General features: G+C 46.4%; 1 protein-coding gene across 1 annotated transcript in view; it reads right to left on the reverse strand.

The window, feature by feature from the left end:
* LOC122263936 (PAS domain-containing protein cky-1) overlaps positions 1-22,500 on the reverse strand; it is a 94,918-nt gene that overhangs the window by 72,083 nt on the left and 335 nt on the right.

Genomic DNA, 22,500 nt, shown 5'->3' on the forward strand with positions numbered 1-22,500 from the left:
GAAACGTTGATATCAGAGGAGAGATAGGTAGATATATGTATAGAAAGATAGGTGGAGAGAAAGAGGGATAGATAGATAGATAAATAGATAGATAGATAGACTGATAGATAGATAGATAAATAGATAGATAGATAAAGAGAGAGAGAGAGAGAGAGAGATTAGAGGAGAGAGATTAGAGGAGAGAGGAGAGAGATTAGAGGAGAGAAGAGAGAAGAGAGAAGAGCGAGAGAGAGAGCGAGAGAGAGAGAAAGAATAGAGAGAGAGGAGAGAGAATGAGAGAGAGAGAGAGAGAGAGAGAGAGAGAGAGAGAGAGAGAGAGAGAGAGAGAGAGAGAGAGAGAGAGAGAGAGAGAGAGAGAGAGAGAGATTGATAGACAGAGAGAGAGAGAGCAGGTAAATGAAACGACCTCCTCGCTTTGAAACCTCGCTACCTTTTTTTACCATTGAGTGAATGTAAATATAGATTAGAGAAACACGAGAGTAAACACATCTAATTCTCTCTCTTTTTGCTTCTTCTTCTTATTATTTTTTGTATATGTGTAACGTAGTACCCGTGAAATCTTCCCCTTGACTTTTATATACATAAACGAAAAAGTGCAAGCCAGAATCACGATGACGTCGCCCTCTTATTTTCACAACAACAAGTCATCGAATTTAAGCTCACCTTGTTAAGTAACGAGGTTTTTTTTTTCCCCGTGGCCGCTCGCTGTCCAATAAACTCCGTGGCTTTATGGCGGCTGAGGCGCGACGGGACCGAGAGAGGCGGAAGAGAGACCGAAAGCATAAAGCATAAAGCATAAAGCACGGTGATTATCTCCCGACGTCGGAGGGATAGGAATGAATGGATCTAATGCTAGCGATGAAGGCGTAGGGAGAAAGCAGAAGCAAACAGAAGCAAGCAGATGCAAGCAGAAGCAAGCAGGAGCTCTTGAAGTAAAGAGGCAGACGAGAAGGTCCTCCTCCTCCTCGTCCTCTTGTTGCGAAATAGGTCGTCTGTTTGTTGTGGTAATTAGTTGGATCCGCGGAGGAACCCGTGACAGGAGGCGAGGCGGCGTCCGTGGTTTAGGGAGCCAGACTTTGACTTATGGGACGGCGGGGGAGCGAGGCCGGGCGTCGAGGGAGCACCTTTATAGAGCGACTGGGTGACGAATGGAGGGTGAAGGGCGGAGGGGAAGAAGACAAAGGACTTGAGAAGAGAGCGTGGCAAGGCGGAGAAGAAGAAGAAGAAGAAGAAGGGCAGGCACTCTAACTGTGACTGGGAGGACGCGGAAGATGAAGAGGGAGCTCCAAGGGTAGAAAGTATAAGTGAAGGTGAAGATGAGGTGAAGATTCCGAAAGGTCACACACGAGGTGACTATGGAAGCCGCCGCTACAGCTGTGCACTCCGGCACGCAAACACTCCTACGTGCGAGCACATATTGCATGCGTGCAGGCACATTCTCTCGCTCGCTCTCCCTCTCTCTGTTCGCAGCCTCACACAAAAGCATAGACGCTTGTGTGTGTGTATATACAACCAGGCCATACATATGTATGCATAAACATTCATTTGCAGGCACGCGAACACACACACACACACACACACACACACACACACACACACACACACACACACACACATATATATATATATATATATATATATATATATATATATATACATATATACACCCATTTGTAAATCCCCGTCCAGCGCGTTCCTCTTTCCCGCCCATCCACCCACACGCGAACGGTGTCGCTCCCGCGGAGGCCTCAATGCCAACCAGCCACTTTATTATAACTTCGCGAACTTTTCACACTTGCCCTTGAGGCGATCTCTTCCTCTCTGCCCAGTGACTGGATTCTCATATATACATACATATATATATAAATATATTTATATTATATATATATATATTATATATTTTTATATATATATATATATATATATATATATATATATTTAATAATTTTTTATATATATTTAATAAAATTTTTTATAATATTATATATATATATATATATATATATATATATATATATATATATATTATATATATATATATATATATGCCACATAAACACACGTGTGTTTGTGTGTGTGAATCAAATCATAGATCTTGACTTGTTGAAGGTTATAAGTCTCCGATGAAAAAGGAAGTATTGCAGAGTCTGTTCGAGCGAAAGATTGTGATGTTCCAATAGAGAAAACTTAATAGATCTTAAAAGCTCTTAATCCCAATTCTTATCTCAGGTTCGTATATTCTTATATTTAGTATTGCCATTACTACGTTTATCTTCAGAGTTTATTCATATCCAAGAATAAAATACGGATTTTCACTATGAAGGATAAATAATTCCTCCAAGATTTCACATGTTCAGCTGAGGAGATTTTCCTTTTGTTTCTTTTCTTTATTTCTCGGCGAGGAAGAAGAAACAGAACTGTGTCGTGACGCAACGCTGGCTCGCGCGGGTCAAGAACGTCAACAAATTTAATTATTGTTTCGACTCTGGAGGCAACACATTTCTCTCTCTCTCTCTCTCTTTATTTCTTTCTCTCTCTCACTGCCTCTCACCCTATTTCCCTCTCTCGCTTTCTCTCTCACTGCCTCTCTCTCTTTCTCTCTCTCACTGCCCCCCTCTCTCTCTCTTTCTCTCTCACTGCCTCATTCTCTCTCTCTCTCTCTCTCTCTTGCTGCCCCACCCCCCCTCTCTCTCTCTCTTTCTCTCTCACTACCTCATTCTCTCTCTCTCTGTTCGCAGCCTCACACAAAAGCACAGACGCCTGTGTGTGTATATATACAACCAGGCCATACATATGTATGCATAAACATTCATTTGCAGGCACGCGAACACACACACACACACACACACACACACACACACACACACACACACACACACACACACACACACACACACACATATATATATATATATATATATATATATATATATATATATATACATATATAAACCCATTTGTAAATCCCCGTCCAGCGCGTTCCTCTTTCCCGCCCATCCACCCACACGCGAACGGTGTCGCTCCCGCGGGAGAAGAGGGAGGAATGAGGAGGAAGGAGGGAGGAAGACGAGGAAGGAAGACGAGGAAAGAGGGAGAAGGGAGGAAGACGAGGAAGGAGGGAGGAAGACGAGGAAAGAGGGAGAAGGGAGGAAGACGAGGAAGGAGGGAGGAGGACGAGGAAGGGGGGAGGAAGAGGAGGGAGGAGGGAGGAAGACGAGGAAGGAAGACGAGGAAAGAGGGAGAAGGGAGGAAGACGAGGAAGGAGGGAGGAAGACGAGGAAAGAGGGAGAAGACGAGGAAGGAGGGAGGAAGACGAGGAAGGAGGGAGGAAGACGAGGAAGGAGGGAGGAAGACGAGGAAAGAGGGAGGAAGAGGAAGGAGGGAGGAAGAGGAAGAAGAAGGGAGGAAGAGGAAGAAGGAGGGAGGAAGAGGAAGAAGGAGGGAGGAAGAGGAAGAAGGAGGGAGGAAGACGAAGAAGGAGGGAGGAAGACGAGGAAGGAGGGAGGAAGAGGAAGGAGGAGGAGGACGAGGAAGGAGGGAGGAGGAAGAGGAAGAAGGGAGGAGGAGGAGGAGGGAGGGAGGAGGAAGAGGAGGAGGGAGGAAGAAGAGGAGGAGGGAGGAAGAAGAGGAGGAGGGAGGAAGAAGAGGAGGAGGGAGGAAGAAGAGGAGGAGGGAGGAAGAAGAGGAGGAGGGAGGAAGAAGAGGAGGAGGGAGGAAGAGAAGGAGGGAGGAAGACGAGGAAAGAGGGAGGAAGACGAGGAAGGAGGGAGGAAGACGAGGAAGGAGGGAGGAAAGAGGAAGGAGGGAGGAAGACGAGGAAGGAGGGAGGAAGACGAGGAAGGAGGAAGGAAGACGAGGAAAGAGGGAGGGGGGAGGAAGACGAGGAAGGAGGGAGGAAGACGAGGAAGGAGGGAGGAAGACGAGGAAGGAGGGAGGAAGACGAGGAAGGAGGGAGGAAGACGAGGAAGGAGGGAGGAAGACGAGGAAGGAGGGAGGAGGACGAAGGAGGGAGAAGGGAGGAAGACGAGGAAGGAGGGAGGAAGACGAGGAAAGAGGGAGGAAGACGAGGAAGGAGGGAGGAAGACGAGGAAGGAGGGAGGAAGACGAGGAAGGAGGGAGGGAGAGGAGGAAGGAGGGAGGAAGACGAGGAAAGAGGGAGAAGGGAGGAAGACGAGGAAGGAGGGAGGAGGACGAGGGAGGTGGGAGGAAGACGAGGAAGGAGGGAGGAGGACGAGGAAGGAGGGAGGAGGACGAGGAAGGTGGGAGAAAGACGAAGAAGGAGGGAGGAAGACGAGGAAGGAGGGAGTAGGGAGGAAGACAAGGAAGGAGGGAGGAAGACGAGGAAAGAGGGAGAAGGGAGGACGACGAGGAAGGAGGGAGGAGGGAGGAGGGAGGAGGGAGGAGGGAGGAGGGAGGAGGGAGGAGGGAGGAGGGAGGAGGGAGGAGGGAGGAGGGAGGAGGGAGGAGGGAGGAGGGAGGAGGGAGGAGGGAGGAGGGAGGAGGGAGGAGGGAGGAGGGAGGAGGGAGGAGGGAGGAGGCAGGAGGGAGGAGGCAGGAGGGAGGAGGGAGGAGGGAGGAGGGAGGAGGGAGGAGGGAGGAGGGAGGAGGGAGGAGGGAGGAGGGAGGAGGGAGGAGGGAGGAGGGAGGAGGGAGGAGGGAGGAGGGAGGAGGGAAGAGGGAGGAGGGAGGAGGGAGGAGGGAGGAGGGAGGAGGGAGGAGGGAGGAGGGAGGAGGGAGGAGGGAGGAGGGAGGAGGGAGGAGGCAGGAGGGAGGAGGGAGGAGGGAGGAGGGAGGAGGGAGGAGGCAGGAGGCAGGAGGGAAGAGAGAGGAGGGAGGAGGAAGGAGGGAAGAGAGAGGAGGGAGGAGGGAGGAGGGAGGAGGGAGGAGGGAGGAGGGAGGAGGGAGGAGGCAGGAGGGAGGAGGGAGGAGGGAGGAGGGAGGAGGGAGGAGGGAGGAGGGAGGAGGGAGGAGGGAGGAGGGAGGAGGGAGGAGGGAGGAGGGAGGAGGGAGGAGGGAGGAGGGAGGAGGGAGGAGGCAGGAGGGAGGAGGGAGGAGGCAGGAGGGAGGAGGGAGGAGGGAGGAGGGAGGAGGGAGGAGGGAGGAGGGAGGAGGGAGGAGGGAGGAGGGAGGAGGGAGGAGGGAGGAGGGAGGAGGGAGGAGGGAGGAGGGAGGAGGGAGGAGGGAGGAGGGAGGAGGGAGGAGGGAGGAGGGAGGGGGGGGGGGGGAGGGGGGGGGGGGGAGGGGGGAGAAGGAGGGAGGAGAGGGGGGGGGGGAGGGTATGAGGGAGGGGAGGGTATGAGGGAGGGGAGGAGGGTAGGAGGGAGGAGGGGGGAGGGAGAAGAGGGAGGAGGAGCGCGAGGAAGGAGGGAGGAGGAAGCAGGTCGAGAAGAAAAGGAAAGGAGGGATTACGAGGTAGGGGGGAAGGAGGAAGAGAGGGAAGAGGTCGAGTGACAAGGCGAGTCGTCATGACAAGGGCAAAGAGGGGGCCGAGGAAGGAGGGAGCGGAAGGGAGGAGGGAGGAGTGGAGGTGGAAGGTAGGGAGGAAGGAGGAGACGAGGAGGGAGAAGGGAAGAGGGAGAAAGGAAGGGAGGAGGGAGGAGGGAGGAGGGAGGAGGGAGGAGGACGAGGGCGAGGCGGGAATGGTCCAAAGAGGAAAGACGAGTCCTCGCCATAGCCTCGTCGGCCTGGCTGCTCGTCTGTCTGTCTCTCTCTCTCCTTCCTCTTCTTCAAAAATAAATAAATGTTCATCGTTAAGATGAACAAATGGCGACAGTAATGCTTTGTCTCGACAGCTGTTAGAATGCATTATTAGTGATAAGCTATTAGTAAATGAGAAAATTATGCATATGCAATGTAAATAAATAAGTAAAAGTACACACACCCATCAATATTCATGTCTATAATTATTCTATTCATTAGCTTACTTATAATGAGGTAAATATTCATGCAACCATAAAATACGTAACTAATTATATCTTGCACTAATAATCATATATATAAGAATCACCTCTCGCGATCTGCTCTCTCGTGTCGGAATAAGCCAGCCTAATATGGGCGCGAAAAGAAAGCAGATGCGGGGTCAAAACAAAATAATAAAAATAACAACAACAAAATCTTTTTTAAAAATGATGGTGATTAAAAATGCAATGTTGGCGATCAAAGTTGATAATGAATATGATAGAAATAGTGATAACGATAAGATTAGTAATTTCCAACGAGGTAAAATAGCCTAATTCACTCGTTCCCTCCCCCGACCGCCCTCAATGGCTTGTTACGAACTACAAATCTAAAAAAAAGCGATTTGACCCAGCGCCCGCGGGAGGGAATTTTCCGGTTTAGTGAGCCTCGTATTTGCCTACATTAAAATGCTCGCCAGAGACTCGTCTTCACTCTTCCCAGGGTGATTGAGGGTGATCACCCTTTCCCGAGCCAGGTCACTCCCTGCAACCCCTCCGCCCCCCCTTCCTACCGTTGAGGTCTTGGGGGGGGGAGGGGAGGGGAGGGGGGCTGATTCGCTTGGACTCACTGATTGATTTCTTTTTAGTCTTTTTTTTATATATCAATCAATTTCTTTATCTACTTATTCACTCTTTAATTATCAGCCAATTAGTTGATTTATATATATATATATATTTTTATCTTATTTATCTACCTAGTTAGTCTTATTCATCAATTCATCTTTATTTCTTTTGTCTCCTTCAACCTTATGTTTCTCCTTCGTTTGTGATTTTACCTTTTGATGATACCCTTTTACCCTTTTCCTGGATGAAAAGGCTTTATATCAGCTAAGACTCTTTGATTTTTATGTTTATAGTTTATCGAATAATCAACTCGTACTGTGAGCTAAGCAAGCCTCGGGAGGATACGCAATATTATATATATATATATATATATATATATATATATATATATATATATATATATATATATATATATATATACATATATATACATAACATACACACGCATGCATATATATATATATATATATATATTATAATATATATATATATATATTATATATATATACATATATATATATATATATATATATATATATATATGTATGTATGTATTATATATGTATATAAATTATATATTATATATATATATATATATATATATATATATATATATATTATATATATATGTACATAAATAACATATATATATATATATATATATATATATATATATATATATATATATATATATATATATATTATATATATATATATATATATATATATGTATATTATAATGTACATAAATATTTAATATATATATATATTAATATATATATATATAATATATATATATATATATATATATATATATATATATATATATATATATATATATACATGTATGTTTGTATCGCTCTAATGTTGCAAAGGCTCCCGAGGCCTGCTTAGAAGATGCCTGTAATTAATGCACTCAGTATGCTAAGAGGCGAGGCAGAACAAACACCGTTACCCTGGTTAGCATGTCTTGTTTCCCACACTCTCATCAGCGAGGTCATTTTCGCCTTTATCGCACTCCCACGGCTCCTTCAGTAGGCGTACTGCAGGGCAGACTCATCGGTTCCCGGCTACAGCGCGGCTAACAAGGCTACTTAAGCCGTCAGACAAGCTCGGGCTGCTGGAGATACACATAAAAGCTAATCTCTCCGGACAGACACATATGCATTGTTGGAGCTCACTCTCTCGCGCTCGAAAAAAATATGTTCTGTTGTTTAGAATACTCTTCTACAACTTACATGCATAATGATCCGAGATTGCACCGAGCAACACGTTCTGACGCCGTGGCATGTGAGGGTTCAGCCATCAGTGTCACCGAATGCCCATTGGATGAGGGAAATACTTCATTTGAAAAAGGCATTTCTTATCATATATACTGTAGCTATAGGTTGGATGTTTGTCCGTGTATTTTACTATACTGTTAAGACCCCCTCTCCCCCCCTTCCGCCCCAAAGGGAAAAAACTGTTGGCCAATAAGCAATTTCAGAAAGAATAAATCATTTGAAGCAGAAAGGCCTCTGCTTTCACAGCGCTTGCAGACTCGCCCCGCCAGATTCCCAGGCTCCTTCTCCTCGCTCCCGCAAGAGGCTGCGCCAAGCCCCGCAGTCGCCGCACAAGCAGCCGGCCCGAGTTCCGGCTGTGCATTCGCAGCCGTCCTTCCCGCCGCGCATTCAGGCAGCTCGTTCTGGGAGCGGCTCGGAGCGGCTCGTTGCGGAGGCGCCCTCGAGCCGCCTCTCGGGGCCCTGACCCGAAGACGCCCGTCGACGGCCTCTTCCCGGGAGCGCCTGCAGGTGTCGAGGAAGCCCCGAGCGGCGGGAAGAGCTGGCTAATAACACCTTCCGCAGCCTCTAAAATTTCCCCGCGAGAGCCTTTGCCAAAGAGGCTGTCATTAAGCCTCCTCGTCTCCCACCCGAGGCGCGAGGGGGGCTGGGGGCCCTCCCTGCCCCTGGGACCCCCCCTCCCCCACCGGAACACCTGCAGTAGTGGTTTTCGAACTGCCGTGCTCGCGGGAAGTGCCCTGGCTATGCATACATGGCATCATCTCCCGCCGTCCTCCTCTTGTGCTTCGGGATCTTGTTCCATAGTTTGTAAAATGCAAATTATTATCCATTATCATCATTTGCTGCGCATGTTCTGGCGGATCCTTTCTCTTAAACGATTCCAAAACCCGGATTTTTTTCGTGTAACGATTTAGGCATTCAGGAGGGAGGGAAAAGAATAGGAACACACACAGAAGAGAGAAGAGAAAATCATTACAGTGCAAAACAAATGCGTATTTGAGAGCCTTAGGAGTTTCTCAGTAAACACGTCAACAACAATGTCTATGTTTAACAGCAAACAAGTCTCTGCAGTGCAAATGCATAAAAGAGAAGTGACACAGAAGCAGCCATCATTCTGACTATTTTGTGAATCAGAAATATATAACTACGATATTTGGGAGCATTTCTTAGATTGTTTCTCAAGCTACCATCTCAAACAAAATCTCTGCATCTCTCTCTCTCTCTCTCTCTCTCTCTCTCTCTCTCTCTCTCTCTCTCTCTCTCTCTCTCTCTCTCTCTCTCTCTCTCTCTCTCTCTCTCTCCCCCCCCCCTCTCTCTCTCTGTTCCACCCACCTTCTCCCATCCATCCCTAGTTTTAATTCCGGCAAAAAAGCGAGCAAAAAAAAAACTGACTCATAAAAATAAATGTAAAGTACAGGAGAGCAGAGCATTAACAGGGGGTTTACGTAGAAGCTTTCTTGTACCCATTCGTCAAGGCACAGAGAAGAGTCCTCGGCGGTGGAGCGGATTTAATGCGCGTTAATATTTATGAAGCAGTTAAGAGGAATGGAAACAGTGCGAGGAGGAAATCCCGAGAACAGAGAGAGAGAGAGAGAGAGAGAGAGAGAGAGAGAGGAGGGGGGAGGGGGAGAGAGAGGGAGAGAGAGGGGGGGAGAGAGAGGGGGGGGAGAGAGAGAGAGAGAGAGAGAGAGAGAGAAAGAGAGAGAGAGAGAGAGAGAGAGAGAAAGAGAGAGAGAGAGACACAGGCTGAGGTAGAGACAGACAAAAAAAAAAAAGGAAAAATCAAAATAAAACAAGAATACACAGAAGGGAAGTGAGAGAGAGAGAAAAAAAAATCGCATAAGATGTGTAATGGAGAGTAAAATGCATATGCTTCTCAGCGATAAAAAAAAAAAAAAAAAAAAAAAAAAAAAAAAAAAAAAAAAAAAAAGGTTTTGTGATTCGCATGTAAGCCTGCCAACGCACTTTATCCTTCCCTCTTATTATCTTATCATCTCGTGTCTCTTATTACGCTTCTTTCGAGGAAGGAAAAAAGGAAAGCAAGGAGCGATACAAAGGGAGAATAATGCTCCTTAAAGAAATTAGAATAAAGGCTCGGGAGGTTAAAGAAGACGGAAAGTGGAGATGATAAAAGGGTTATGAGAAAAAAGGGAGAATTAAAAGAAAGTGGAAAGTGATAAAGACAGTGTATAAGGATAAAAATGTGTGGTGATAATGGCAATGAAAAAATATAATGTAGAGTGTATAATCATGACGAAAATGTATATTGATAATGATAAGACTGTATAGTGTATAGTGTATGCATTACGATAAGGATAAATGAAAACAATGATAAAACGTGATAAAAAATAACAAATAAGTAAAAGGAGAAACAAGAAATGCATAAGAAGGAAAGAATGAAACGAAACATTAAGAAAAACTTAATGAATATTTCCTAACTTTGAACTTCTGTCAAGCTGCTGGCGTGAACAAAGAGAAAAAAATAAATGAGAGCAACAGATGTATGAAAAAGAAAAAAAGAGACATTAAAATGAGGGGAGACCATGTGTAAGAAAAAGAAGAAAATCTGAAATGGAAAGAGAACACGAAAAATAAAATAAAAAACGAAAGAAGGAGAGAAGGAAATGTGAAAGGAAAAGAGAAGACGACAGCGAAGGCCAAATATGGAAAGCAAAGCCTTATCAGTAAAAGGAAGAGAGAGAGAGAGAGAGAGAGAGAGAGAGAGAGAGAGAGAGAGAGAGAGAGAGAGAGAGAGAGAGAGAGAGAGAGAGAGAGAGAGAGAGAGAGAGAGAATCAAATAGACAGAGAGGAAGACCAAATAAAGAAGGCAGAGTGGTACCAGCAATAAGAACCAAGAGAGAGAGAGCGAGAGAGCGAGAGAGCGAGGGAGCGAGAGAGCGAGAGAGCGAGGGAGGGAGAGAGAGAGCGAGCGAGAGAGAGAGAGAGAGAGAGAGGGAGCGAGAGAGAGGGAGGGAGCGAGTCCAGGGTCGAGAGTCGAGAGTACACCCACCGACCCATAATGTTCCCCGGCGCGGTTAAACACGAATCTCTAGTGGCTGGAAACAACACCGATCATGAGGTCAGTCCAGGTCACCGAAGCTCTCGCGCGGATTTCTCTCGCTTATGTCCGTCTGCTTGTGTCTTTGTGCTCATGTCTTATTGCCTCTGCCCCTCTGCTCATGTCTTATTAGCTGTGTCTTTGTGTTCATGTCTTATTGCCTGTGCCTCTCTGTTCATGTCTTATTGCCTCTGCCTCTCTGCTCATGTCTTATTAGCTGTGTCTTTGTGTTCATGTCTTATTGCCTGTTCCTCTCTGTTCATGTCTTATTGCCTCTGCCTCTCTGCTCATGTCTTATTAGCTGTGTCTTTGTATTCATGTCTGTCTAGTTGTGTCTTTGTCTTGTGTCTTGTTACCTGTGTCTTTCTGTTCTTAGCTATTTGGTTATATTAATTTCGTCGTGTTATGCCCTTGTTATGTTCTCATCATACCCCCCCAAAAAAAAAAAAAAATAATAATAATAATAAAAAAAGACATAGAATTATGTTCATCTCTCCTACATAAAGAGCCAACCCTTTGGGCACGCGAGAGCAACTGTACTTCCCAAAACCGGACTAAAAGAGTAACACAAAACCGACGTCCAAACACGGAATATCCTTTCCTCCCGGACCCACACTTTCTCCTCGACGGCTGGAATCATCAGCCACTCAAGACGACACCGAAGACAGACAGACAGACAGACAAGACGACATTCACGGACGTCCATCCACACACACACACACACACACACACAAACACACACACACACACGCACACACGCACACACACACACGCACACAGGGACGAGCGAAGAAGACCAGAGCCTATGCAAAAACATGCTAATCCCTGCGCAGTGAGGTCGGCGCTGGTTCTCACATAAATCTTGGGGCCGACACGAACATGCATCTCCGCTGAAGGAGCTGACCAGGAGAGGAGTCCCGGCCGCCGACGGACGCCTGGGAAGATGCTGGGAAGATGCTGCGGGAGCGCTGAGGACGCGGGGAGGGAGGGAGGGAGGAGGGGGGGATGGGAGGGGAGGATGAGAGGGAGAGGAAGATGGGAGGGAGGGGAGGTTGAGAGGGAGGGAGGGAGGAGGGAAGGGGAGGAGGGGAGGGAGGATGGGGGGGAGGGAGGGGAGGTTGAGAGGGAGAGAGGGAGGATGGAAGGGAGAATGAGAGGTAGGGAGGGAGGAGGGAAGGGGAGGATGAGAGGGAAGGGAAGATGGGAGGGAGGGAGGGAGGAGGGGGGAGGATGGGAGAAAGGGAGGGAGGAAGGAAGGGGAGGATGAGAGGGAGGGAGGGAGGAAGGAAGGAAGGAAGGGGAGGATGAGAGGGAGGAGGAGGGAAGAGGGAGGGAGGAGGGGGGGAGGATTGGAGGGAGGGAGGGAGGAAGGAAGGAAGGGGAGGATGGGAGGGAGGGAGGGAGGAAGGAAGGGGAGGATGAGAGGGAGGGAGGGAGGAAGTGGGGATGGGAGGATTGGGAGGGAGGAAGGAAGGGGAGGATGAGAGGGAGGATGTGAGGGAGGGAGGGAGGGAGGAAGGAAGGGGAGGATGAGAGGGAGGAGGAGGGAAGAGGGAGGGAGGAAGGAAGGGGAGGATGTGAGGGAGGATGTGAGGGAGGGAGGGAGGGAGGGGGAAAGGCGAGGATGGGAAAGAGGGAGGAAGGGGGGATGGGAGGATGGGAGGATTGGAAGGAAGGGAGGGAGGGAGGGAGGGAGGATGGGGAGGATGGGAGGGAAGGGGAAAGAAGGAAGAAGAGGATGGAAAGAGGAAGGACTGAAGGAAGGAAGGGAGAAAGGGACGGAATGAGAGAGGGAGAAAAGAGGGATGAGGGAGGGAGGTAATGAAGAAGGTATGTTCTATATTGTGTGTGTGTGTAGGGGGGGGGGTGAGTGAGTGAGTGAGTGAGTGAGCAAGTGAGTGAGTGAGTGTTTGTATCTGTGTGTATGATTGAGTGTGAGCGTATACATGTAAGTGTATGAGGATGTGCAAGTATGTGTGTGAGTTTTTGTAACTTTATATATTCATGTGCGTGCATCCGTACGTGTCTGCTTGCGTGTGTTTGTGCTGGCACGCACTAATGTGTGACAATGTGTATGTCATATCTAAGCACAGAGAGCGACAAAAACACCAGTCACACACACACGTCGGCAAATAAATAACGGCCAGTTCTGAGACTACTGATGCACGTCCTCAAGCGAACATGTGCACTCCTACAAGGACATCCACGCCCCCCCTCCCCCTCCCCCTTCCCCTCCTAATCCCCCTCTCCCTCTCAGCTCTACCTTCCCGAATATTCTTTTTCCCAGTAAGGCAACGCTTATTGAAGACCTCCCTTTCTTATCAAAGAAGAGGAAGCTCAGATCTACGTATTTTTTCGGGATAACAATTCGGTCCTTTGTGAATGAAAAAGTACGTTACCCTTTACATAAATCTCTGGCTCTTTTTTATTCATTGGCGCGACTGACGCCTTCTGAATTATCAATGTCTCTCTCTCTCTCTCTCTCTCTCTCTCTCTCCCTCTTTCTCTCTTTATCTTTATCTTTTTCTTTCTCTCTCTCTCTCTCTCTCTCTTTCTCGTTCTCTCTCTCTTTCTAATTCTCTCTCTCTCCCTCTCTCTTTCTCATTCTCTCTCTCTCTCTCTTTCTCGTTCTCTCTCTCTCTCTAATTCTCTCTCTCTCTCTCTCTCTTTCTAATTCTCTCTCTCTCTCTCTGTTTCTCTCTCTCTCTCTGTGTCTTCCTCTCTCTCTCTCTGTCTTTCTCTTTCTCTCTCTCATACACACACACACACTCACTTTTTCTTCTCTTTAATTTTCTATCTCCTCTCATCTTTTCTCTCTTCTTATTCTCCTTCTTCCTTTTTTTCGTTTTCTTCTCCATCATCTCAGTCAACACATCCATCCCTATTTATCTTCACAATCCCTCTCGAAACAAAATCCACTCCCCCCGAATCCCTTAATGTGATCTTACTGTCAAATCAGAGACAAAATCAAATTTACAATTTTCTACGACCTCTTCTCCGATACTAATCCCAACCTCTCTTATTCCAGAGTAAACCCACTCCCTTAATTTCTCTTTATCATTATCATTATCGTTTTCTTTTCAGTTAACGATCTCAGTAAGCTCCATCCAGGGACACGTTCCTCTTCCAGCCAGTCTGAGAGACACGGACGCGGGAGTTCCGGACCTTCCTCTGCAGCGGACCGTCCATCCTCAAGTAAGGTCATTTTTTGTTCTGCTTCTCGACAACTGAGATGCAGAAGAGGGAGAGAGAGAGAGGGGGGGGGGTAGAGAGGGGGATAGGGAGAGGGATAGTGTGAGAGAGGGAGAGGGGAAGAGGGAGTGGGAGAGGATGAGGATGAGGATGAGGGAGTGGGAGTGGGATTGGGAGAGGGAGAGGATGAGGGAGTGGGAGTGGGAGTGGGAGAGGGAGAGGGAGAGGGAGAGGGAGAGGGAGAGGGAGAGGGAGAGGGAGAGGGAGAGGGAGAGGGAGAGGGAGAGGGAGAGAGAGGGAAAGGGATAGGGAGAGGGAGAGGGAGAGGGGTGGGAGGTGGAGAGTTAAGGGAAAAGAGAGAGAGAAAGAGAGAGAGAGAGAGAGAAAGAGAGAGAGAGAGAAAGAAAGAAAGAAAGAAAGAGAGAGAGAGAGAGAGAGAGAGAGAGAGAGAGAGAGAGAGAGAGAGAGAGAGAGAGAGAGAGAGAGAGAGAGAGAGATTCACATATAGAGAGACAGCGACCAGTTCAAACCCGGATCACTGACGTCACCAAGTACCCACGAAGGAGATGATGTCACAAAAGAGTAACAAAAGCAATAATTAAAACTCTCGTGGATCTGAAGCAAGAGGGAAATACCTTCGACATCGTGATATTCTTGTGTCTTTTTTTCCGCAATCTCTTCAGTGTAACTCCACAGGTACTTGGTAGTTAGGACGAGAACTTAACAAGGAGGTGGCGAGCAAGTATTCCGAAGCACTGATTCGAATCCCTGATTGGCTCGAGAGGCGACTGGTCCGGCTCACACGCTTCGTATAATCTTGATCTCCATTAAGAGTCACTGGGCCTTTGGACGCCGAGTTCCTTTGCGTTTTAGGGCGACGCGACACCGGGAGTCCTCCTGACGTCAGGGGCTAAAAGAAGGTGGGGGAAGGATCGGAGAAGAGAAGGAGGAGGATGGGAAGAAGGAGGAGGGTAAGGGAAGAGGTGGGTGGAGGAAAGAGTAGAGGAAGTTAGGTCTGATTGAGGTTTGACGGTAGGAAGAAGAAGAGGAGGAAAGAGGATGAAGAAAGGAGAGAGAAAGAAAAGTAAAAGATGTTTATTCTCAATAAAGGAGAGGGAGAAAGAAGAAGCCTAACACACGAAAAGAAATGAAAAGGAAAGCGAAAGAAATAAAAAAACGAGGGTGAAGGGAGAAGACGACTAAAAACCGAGACGAGAAAGAAGGAAGGAGGAAGAGGAAAAGAGAAGAGCAAATAGGCCCGCAGGCTGTTCCTCTGTTTCACCTTCGCAAACAGACCACCCGAGCCAAAGCACCAATCACACACACACACACACACACACACACACCGATTTTCTCGCCCTCGACACCAAAATCATCCCCGCTAATGGCGTCTAATAAAAACCAATTATATCTCCAAGATCAATCACCTTTCACCAAGAGCCCCCTTCCCCCTCCTCCCCCTCCCTCCAAAGTCGAGTCACGTTCGCCTGCACAACCTCAGAGTTATTACAACCTCATGCGAATGGGGCTTCCCTATTCGCGCAGTCTCCTCGAAGTCATCAGTCGTCCCTCTTAAAGGTACCACGAGTCGGTGTTTTCGGAAAGGGGGCGTCGATCATCATTTTATAATTATATTAATATGATGTAACTCTTTCATGATAGTCAATTTAATCATTTTTGACATTTGATTATCTATCTTGCGTTAGTGTCATTTATTCGCCTGTCTGTTTTCTCAGTGTTCTTTGTGCAAATGTAGTTCCCAACCACAACCTCCATCAGTATGCGCTTCCCTCTCTTCATCTGTCTTCACTCTGGCAACCTCGCCCTCGAGCCTTCTGCCTCATTCGTTTGTTTATTGATTTCCTTCCTGTAAGCGAGTCTTTCACCATCATCTTCATCCCCGTCTTTAGTAGTTAGTGGCGTTTGTTCTCTCTTTCTGCTGTGTTGTCATTATCCCTTTCACCAGCGTCCCCTCATCTTCATCTCTGTCACCTTTGTGTACCTCCCTTTCACTAGCAATTTAGCTTACTTCCCCTTCCCCCGTCTCTCTATCGTTTTCTCTCTTCGCTTCTTCCCTTTCACCCTCTTTTCTCTTCACCGCTCTCTTTTTCCTCTTCCTCTCTCTTTTTTTCATCCTCCCCCTCTCTTTCTTTATTGCTATATTTTCTCTCCTCCCCTCTCTCTCTCTCTCTCTCTCTCTCTCTCCCCTTCCCTCCTCAGCTCCACTCCCCCCTCCCCCTCTCTCGCATCCTCCTCTCTCTGTCATCTCTCATCTCTCCCTCCTCCTCTCCTTCCTGCTCTCCCCCGACCTTTCTCCTCCCTCCTCACTTCCCCTCCCATCTCCTCTCTCTCTCTTCACCCCTCATCTCCGCCCCCGTCACATTCCCTCTCATCTCACCTCTCCTTCTCCCCTCCCTCTCTCTCCCTCTCTACCCACGTCCTCTCCTCTCTCTCCTCCTCTCTCTCTCTCTCTCTCTCTCTATCTATCTTTCGCATCCACTTTTCTCTCTGGATTCTCTCTCTCTTCTTCCTCCCCCTCCTCTTCGTCTTCGCTATCTCCCTTCCAAGTCCTTCCACCTTCCTCCGCTTTCTCCCTTCCGCACCTCCCTCCCCCTCCCCCTCTTCCACCTCTCCTCCTTCTCCTCTTCCCCCCCCCCTTCTCTCCTCCTCTTCTCTCTTCCCCCGACGCCCACCCCTTCTCTCTTCTCCCCCCCTCCCCCTCCCCCTCTCCCCCACCCCAACCCCCGACCCCGTCTGTCCTCGTCCTTGGTGCTCGTGACCTAAACATCCTGACCTCGGGGAAGCGGTCGGCCACGCCCCCTTCACACGAGCCTCATTCAAAGGGAAGAGAAATGGTGACATCTGGCATCTATGCTTCATCGCCGGGATATGGTGACATCTGGCATCTTAGCCTCATCGCCGGCCGGACTTTGTTTTTGGGGAAATTTTTAGGGGGGGAAGGGAAGGAATGTCAGCGGCCAGATTGTTTTAGGGGAGAATGAGGGGAAAAAGATGGACGTTTAGTTTCTTTTTTTAGGAATTACAGAAAGGTCGAGAAAGGAAAACACGGAATAGAAAATGCGGGTTTGGAATGGTTGCGACAGCCGGAAAGGCAAAATATGTAAATTTATTGATGTTCTATGGGGGAAAAGGCGGTAGATTATGTCCATTGAGGTTGATGAAGATTGCTAGAAAATTTCCTTTCGGCTCAGTGAGACTGATCTAGCTCAGCACTAAACTAGGAATCTAAGTGTTAGGTAATAATACCGGTGATAGTATAATGACAATAATGACCATAATGGTAACAGTGGAAGTATTAAATGCGACGCTAATGGTGACTGTACTGCTGGTGATTGACAAGGAGATGGCTATTATATATATGTATATATATTTATACGTACACACACGCACGCACACACACATATATGTATGTATATATATATATATATATTATATATTATATATATATAATATATATATGTATATATATATGTATATGTATATATATATATACATATACATATATATATATAAATATATATATATATATATATATTATATATATATATATATATATATATATATACATACATAACACACACATATATATATATATATATATATATATATAATATATATATATATATATATATATATATATATATATATATACATATATATACATATAGATGTACACACAAGCACACTCCTGCACCGTTAAGTAGAAAAATCCGTGTCTGGCGCTGAACAAGAGGAGAAAAGGTAATAATAATAAGCCTCTCAACGACCGGGCAATAAATCAGCTGGCATCATAATCTTTCCCGATCAAGCTTTTCAGAAATTCGTTTTACTTCACAAGCGCCATATTACTTGCAACACATGCTCTGGAGCAAGAGACGCGAGGAGAGATAGTGAGAGAGAGAGAGAGGGAGAGAGAGAGAAAGAGTGAATGAGAGAGAAGAGAGAGAGAGAGACAGAGAGGGAGGAGGGGGTGAGACAGTTACACACAGAGAGATAGAGGCAAAGAGATAGAGTGTGTGAGATAGAAAGAGAGAGAGAGAGAAAGACATACAAAAAGACAGAGATGCACTGAGAGACAGAGAGAAAGATGCCCTGAGAGACAGAGAGAGAGAAATACACACTAAGAGACAAAGAGAGAAATAGGAAGACCCAGAGAGAGAAAGTTGTGCCATAAACTGTCAGTGCCTGTGTGAGAACGCAGTCAATTCCTGGCAAGAAGGAAACGATAAAACGCCAGCCAGCGCTTTCGTCGAGCCTCCTTCCTCAGCCTCCTCGACACCATCCAATCAACACCATCCAATCGACACCATCCAATCAACACCATCCAATCGACACCATCCAATCGACACCATCCAATCGACACCATCCAATCGACACCATCCAATCAACACCATCCAATCGACACCATCCAATCAACACCATCCAATCGACACCATCCAATCGACACCATCCAATCGACACCATCCAATCAACACCATCCAATCAACACCATCCAATCGACACCATCCAATCGACACCATCCAATCGACACCATCCAATCAACACCATCCAATCGACACCATCCAATCAACACCATCCAATCGACACCATCCAATCAACACCATCCAATCGACACCATCCAATCGACACCATCCAATCGACACCATCCAATCAACACCATCCAATCGACACCATCCAATCGACACCATCCAATCGACACCATCCAATCGACACCATCCAATCGACACCATCCAATCGACACCATCCAATCGACACCACCCAATCAACACCATCCAATCATCCAATCAACACCATCCAATCGACACCATCCAATCAACACCATCCAATCAACACCATCCAATCAACACCATTCTTGTCACATCCGGCAGTGATTCTCAGGTTATGATTACGGCTCGATAACCTATTAACGGCCGTGTTTTTTGTTCTGTTATTTTTTTAATCTATTTTTTTATTTCTATTTTTTTTTCTTTTATTTGTAAGACTATTACCTTGCCATAAACGTTTGGCAGCTCGATCAAATGGGCCGCTCGGTGTCGCCTTCGGGGGATTGGGTGAGGGGGGTGAGTGAGGGGGGTGGAAGGGGGAATGGGAGGGGGGTGAATGAGGGGGGTGGGTGGGGGAAGGAGAGAGGGGATGGGAGGGGGAAGGAGAGAGGGGGAATGAGGAGAATGGGAGGGGGGAGAGTGAGGGGGATGGGAGGGGGAAGGAAAGAGGGGGGAATGAGGGGGAAGGGGAGAGGGGAGAATGAGGGGGAAAGAGAGAGGGGAGAATGAGGGGGATGGGAGAGGGAATGAGGGGGGGGGAGTGACGTCGGGTCAATCCTTGGCTTCTTGTGGTCGTTCCTTGAAAAGCGCAGTTGCCTGGGTTATGTGTGGCTTGTGAGGGATTTTCTTGTGTGGTTAGTAATGTAAAGGGTTATATTACTCATAAATTTCTCATATGATTGAAGTTATCATTATCAATACGACAATTCACATCCAAATTGATGATATTTCCATTATCATTATCACTATCATAATTACTATCATCGCAATGTTATCTAAGATATCATCAGTGAAAGTTATAGTTATAGTTCATGTACAGAAGTAACATCCTCAGCAGTGTATAATCCTCTGCTTGCATGTGCGTGTGTGCGTCTGTGCATGCGTGTGCGCGCGCGTGTGACCTGAAGTGCTTGTAGTTACGACTTTCACTCTTTCCTAAAAATTAGCTGTGATTTATGTCTGTCATATAACCTGTACGAAGAAAATCTTAATCTTTGTGCGCTTCAGCTGTTCCGCGTAGAGTACCTGCTCTTTATATGAACGAAGACAATAAACTCATTAAGGTGGACCTAATTGTGTCGAGGTGCAGTCAGGGATGAAATTATTTCTAATAGACAATAGATACTGAGTGTCTTCCCGTATCAGAATGCTTTGTACAGTTTCACTTCGCTTTTAACAGACAGCGTAACGCTTTCTGTTGTTGTTGTTGTGATTTGGTCTTACGATTGACTCTAATAAAGATTCTTCTTTTGTGACGCATATCCCTTTTCTTCCCCACACTTAAATACCCAAGCGAAATAGAGTAAGCAAAGGAATAACAGATGAAAAAAAGTAAATAAATTCAGCAAAACAATTTCCTCGTTGAGAATCTTCCTTTGAGAAGATACCGCAATTCCTCCAAGGCAAGAAAAAAAAAAAAAAAAAAATCAGCTGCTTGAGTACCTTCCTGAGACCCGAGGCAACACCTCCGGACAGGTGTTGCTGCCGGTGACGTCATGAGTTTCGGGAACTCAGAGGAGACGGCGTGTTCCGCTGTTGCAACACCTGATCTTGTTACTAGTGTCAAGGCTCGACTCTCACCCATTGTCAGAGCCTCGGCTTGTCTGTTGATGCATTTTTTCTAAGGTTGGGAAAGAGAGTGTCGGCTCTAGGTTTTTTCTTTCTTCTCTTTCTCGCTGGTTTAAGATCTCCCTCCCTCCCTCTCTCTCTCTCTCTCTCTCTCCCTCTATCTGTCTATCTATCTCACTCAAACTCATTTCTTTCCATCTTCCCATCCTTTTCTTTCTCCATTTTCCTCCATCCTTCACCCACTCTTAGTTTCTCTCTCACCCCCTCCCCCTTCGTCTCTCTCTCTCTCTCTCTCTCTCTCTCTCTCTCTCTCTCTCTCTCTCTCTCTCTCTCTCTCTCTCTCTCTCTCTCTCTCTCATTCTTTCTCTCCTAATGATCCTTTACGCACCATAGTCTTGTCACTCAATACTGTGCCAGAAAACTTGAAAACTTTAACGAAAAAGAGACAAAAAAAAATCTCAACAGGAAGGAAGGAATTATGATAGCAAAAAAAAAAGGACAAAAAAAAGGAAACAAATAAAAAGGTGCAAAACGATACTCCAGACGCGACCAGACAGGCGCAAGCAAGCAAGCAAGCAAGCAAGCCAGCGAGGAATGCGATTAGAGGCGAATTAGACTCATCAAAATTCAGCCAGCGCTCCCGGAGAGGAAGTGAGTGAAACAATGACGTGCGTTCATCATGAAGAACGTTCATCATGAGGTTTTCTGCGTACGTGAACTGGGTCGTTGTGTTCTTGGCCCTCTCCCCCTCCCCTTCCCCCCTTCCTTCCTTCCCTGCTCCCCTCCTCTCCCTTCTCTCCTCCTCTTTTCGTCTTCCTTCTCTTCCTCTCTCTTCCTCCTCTTCTTACCCTCTTTTCCTCCTTCTCTCCTTTCCTTTCCTGTTCTCCTTTCCCCGCCCCTTCCACCTCTTTTATCAAGTCCTATCCCCCTTCTCTTCCTGCTCCTCTTCTCCTTAACCCCCCTCCTCCTCCTCCTCCTCTTCCTCCTCCTCCTCCTCTTCTCCTTACCCTCTTCTTCTTCCTCCTCCTCTTCCTCCTACCCTTACCCTCCTCTTCCTCTCCCTCTCCACCTCCTTCTCCCTCTCCCTCCCTACCTCCACCTCCCCCCTCTCCTGTATGAACCACACCCTCAATATCATAATAACTCTTCAAACTCCAATTCCATTTAGTTCCATAACAACAAGGGTGAACAAGATCATTTGTTCCTGTTCAGTGTATTTCACTTTCCATCCCTGGGCTCTGTCACGGTTTTCAGTCATCTACAGTTACCTTGTCTATGACACGATTTTTTTTTTTTTTTTTTTTAGGTTTTGGATATAGTTTGGAATGTAAATAGTTTTTCTGATTGATTTTTTTTTTTTTTTTTTTGGTTTGGGGTATTTTGACTAAGTGTTTTTTTTTTTTGTGTGTCATTTGGATTGTTGAGCAGTAAGTTGATGATGATGGTGTTGGTGTGATGATGATGATGATGAGGAGGAGGAGGAGGGTGAGGAGGAGTAGGAGGATGTGGATGATGATGATGAGGAGGAGGATGATGATAATGATAATGATGATGATGATGATGATAATGATTGGCAAAAATAACAAATATTGTAATTGTAATGTAGAAGCCGTTAAAGTCACTACGCTGACGGAAGTGACGACGTTACCAATATCCAGAATCAAATGAATCAATGAAGTAATAACTGTAGTGATGCTAATGGTACTGTTACGATTGTCATTATATTTCCATTAATGCCGTTATGATGTTCTGATTGACTCTGTTACCAATTATGAGACAGAAATTTCACTATTCACCTACTTGACATCCGTGTCATTACCATGCTAATAATGCCTGTAATTCATCATTCATTATGTATTAATTAAAGGCAATGCATATCATAGCATCATACAGAAGAACCGTTGAAATAAACACAAGCATAATAAACATATTTTCCATAATGAATGATATAGATAAGCACATTTGTTCCATTCAATTTCCTCTGTGTGTTTAATACCCAAGCGGATCTCTCAGCTGAAATGGAGACTTCAACGCAGTGTATAAAATGATCTAAATATTCCAACCTTCGTAGAAGCCCTCTTGGTATGAATATTCAT

This window comes from Penaeus japonicus, unplaced genomic scaffold (assembly GCF_977035675.1).
Source record: "Penaeus japonicus unplaced genomic scaffold, GWHDUDI00000001_assembly GWHDUDI00000001, whole genome shotgun sequence".
In the NCBI taxonomy this organism is placed as follows: domain Eukaryota; kingdom Metazoa; phylum Arthropoda; class Malacostraca; order Decapoda; family Penaeidae; genus Penaeus; species Penaeus japonicus.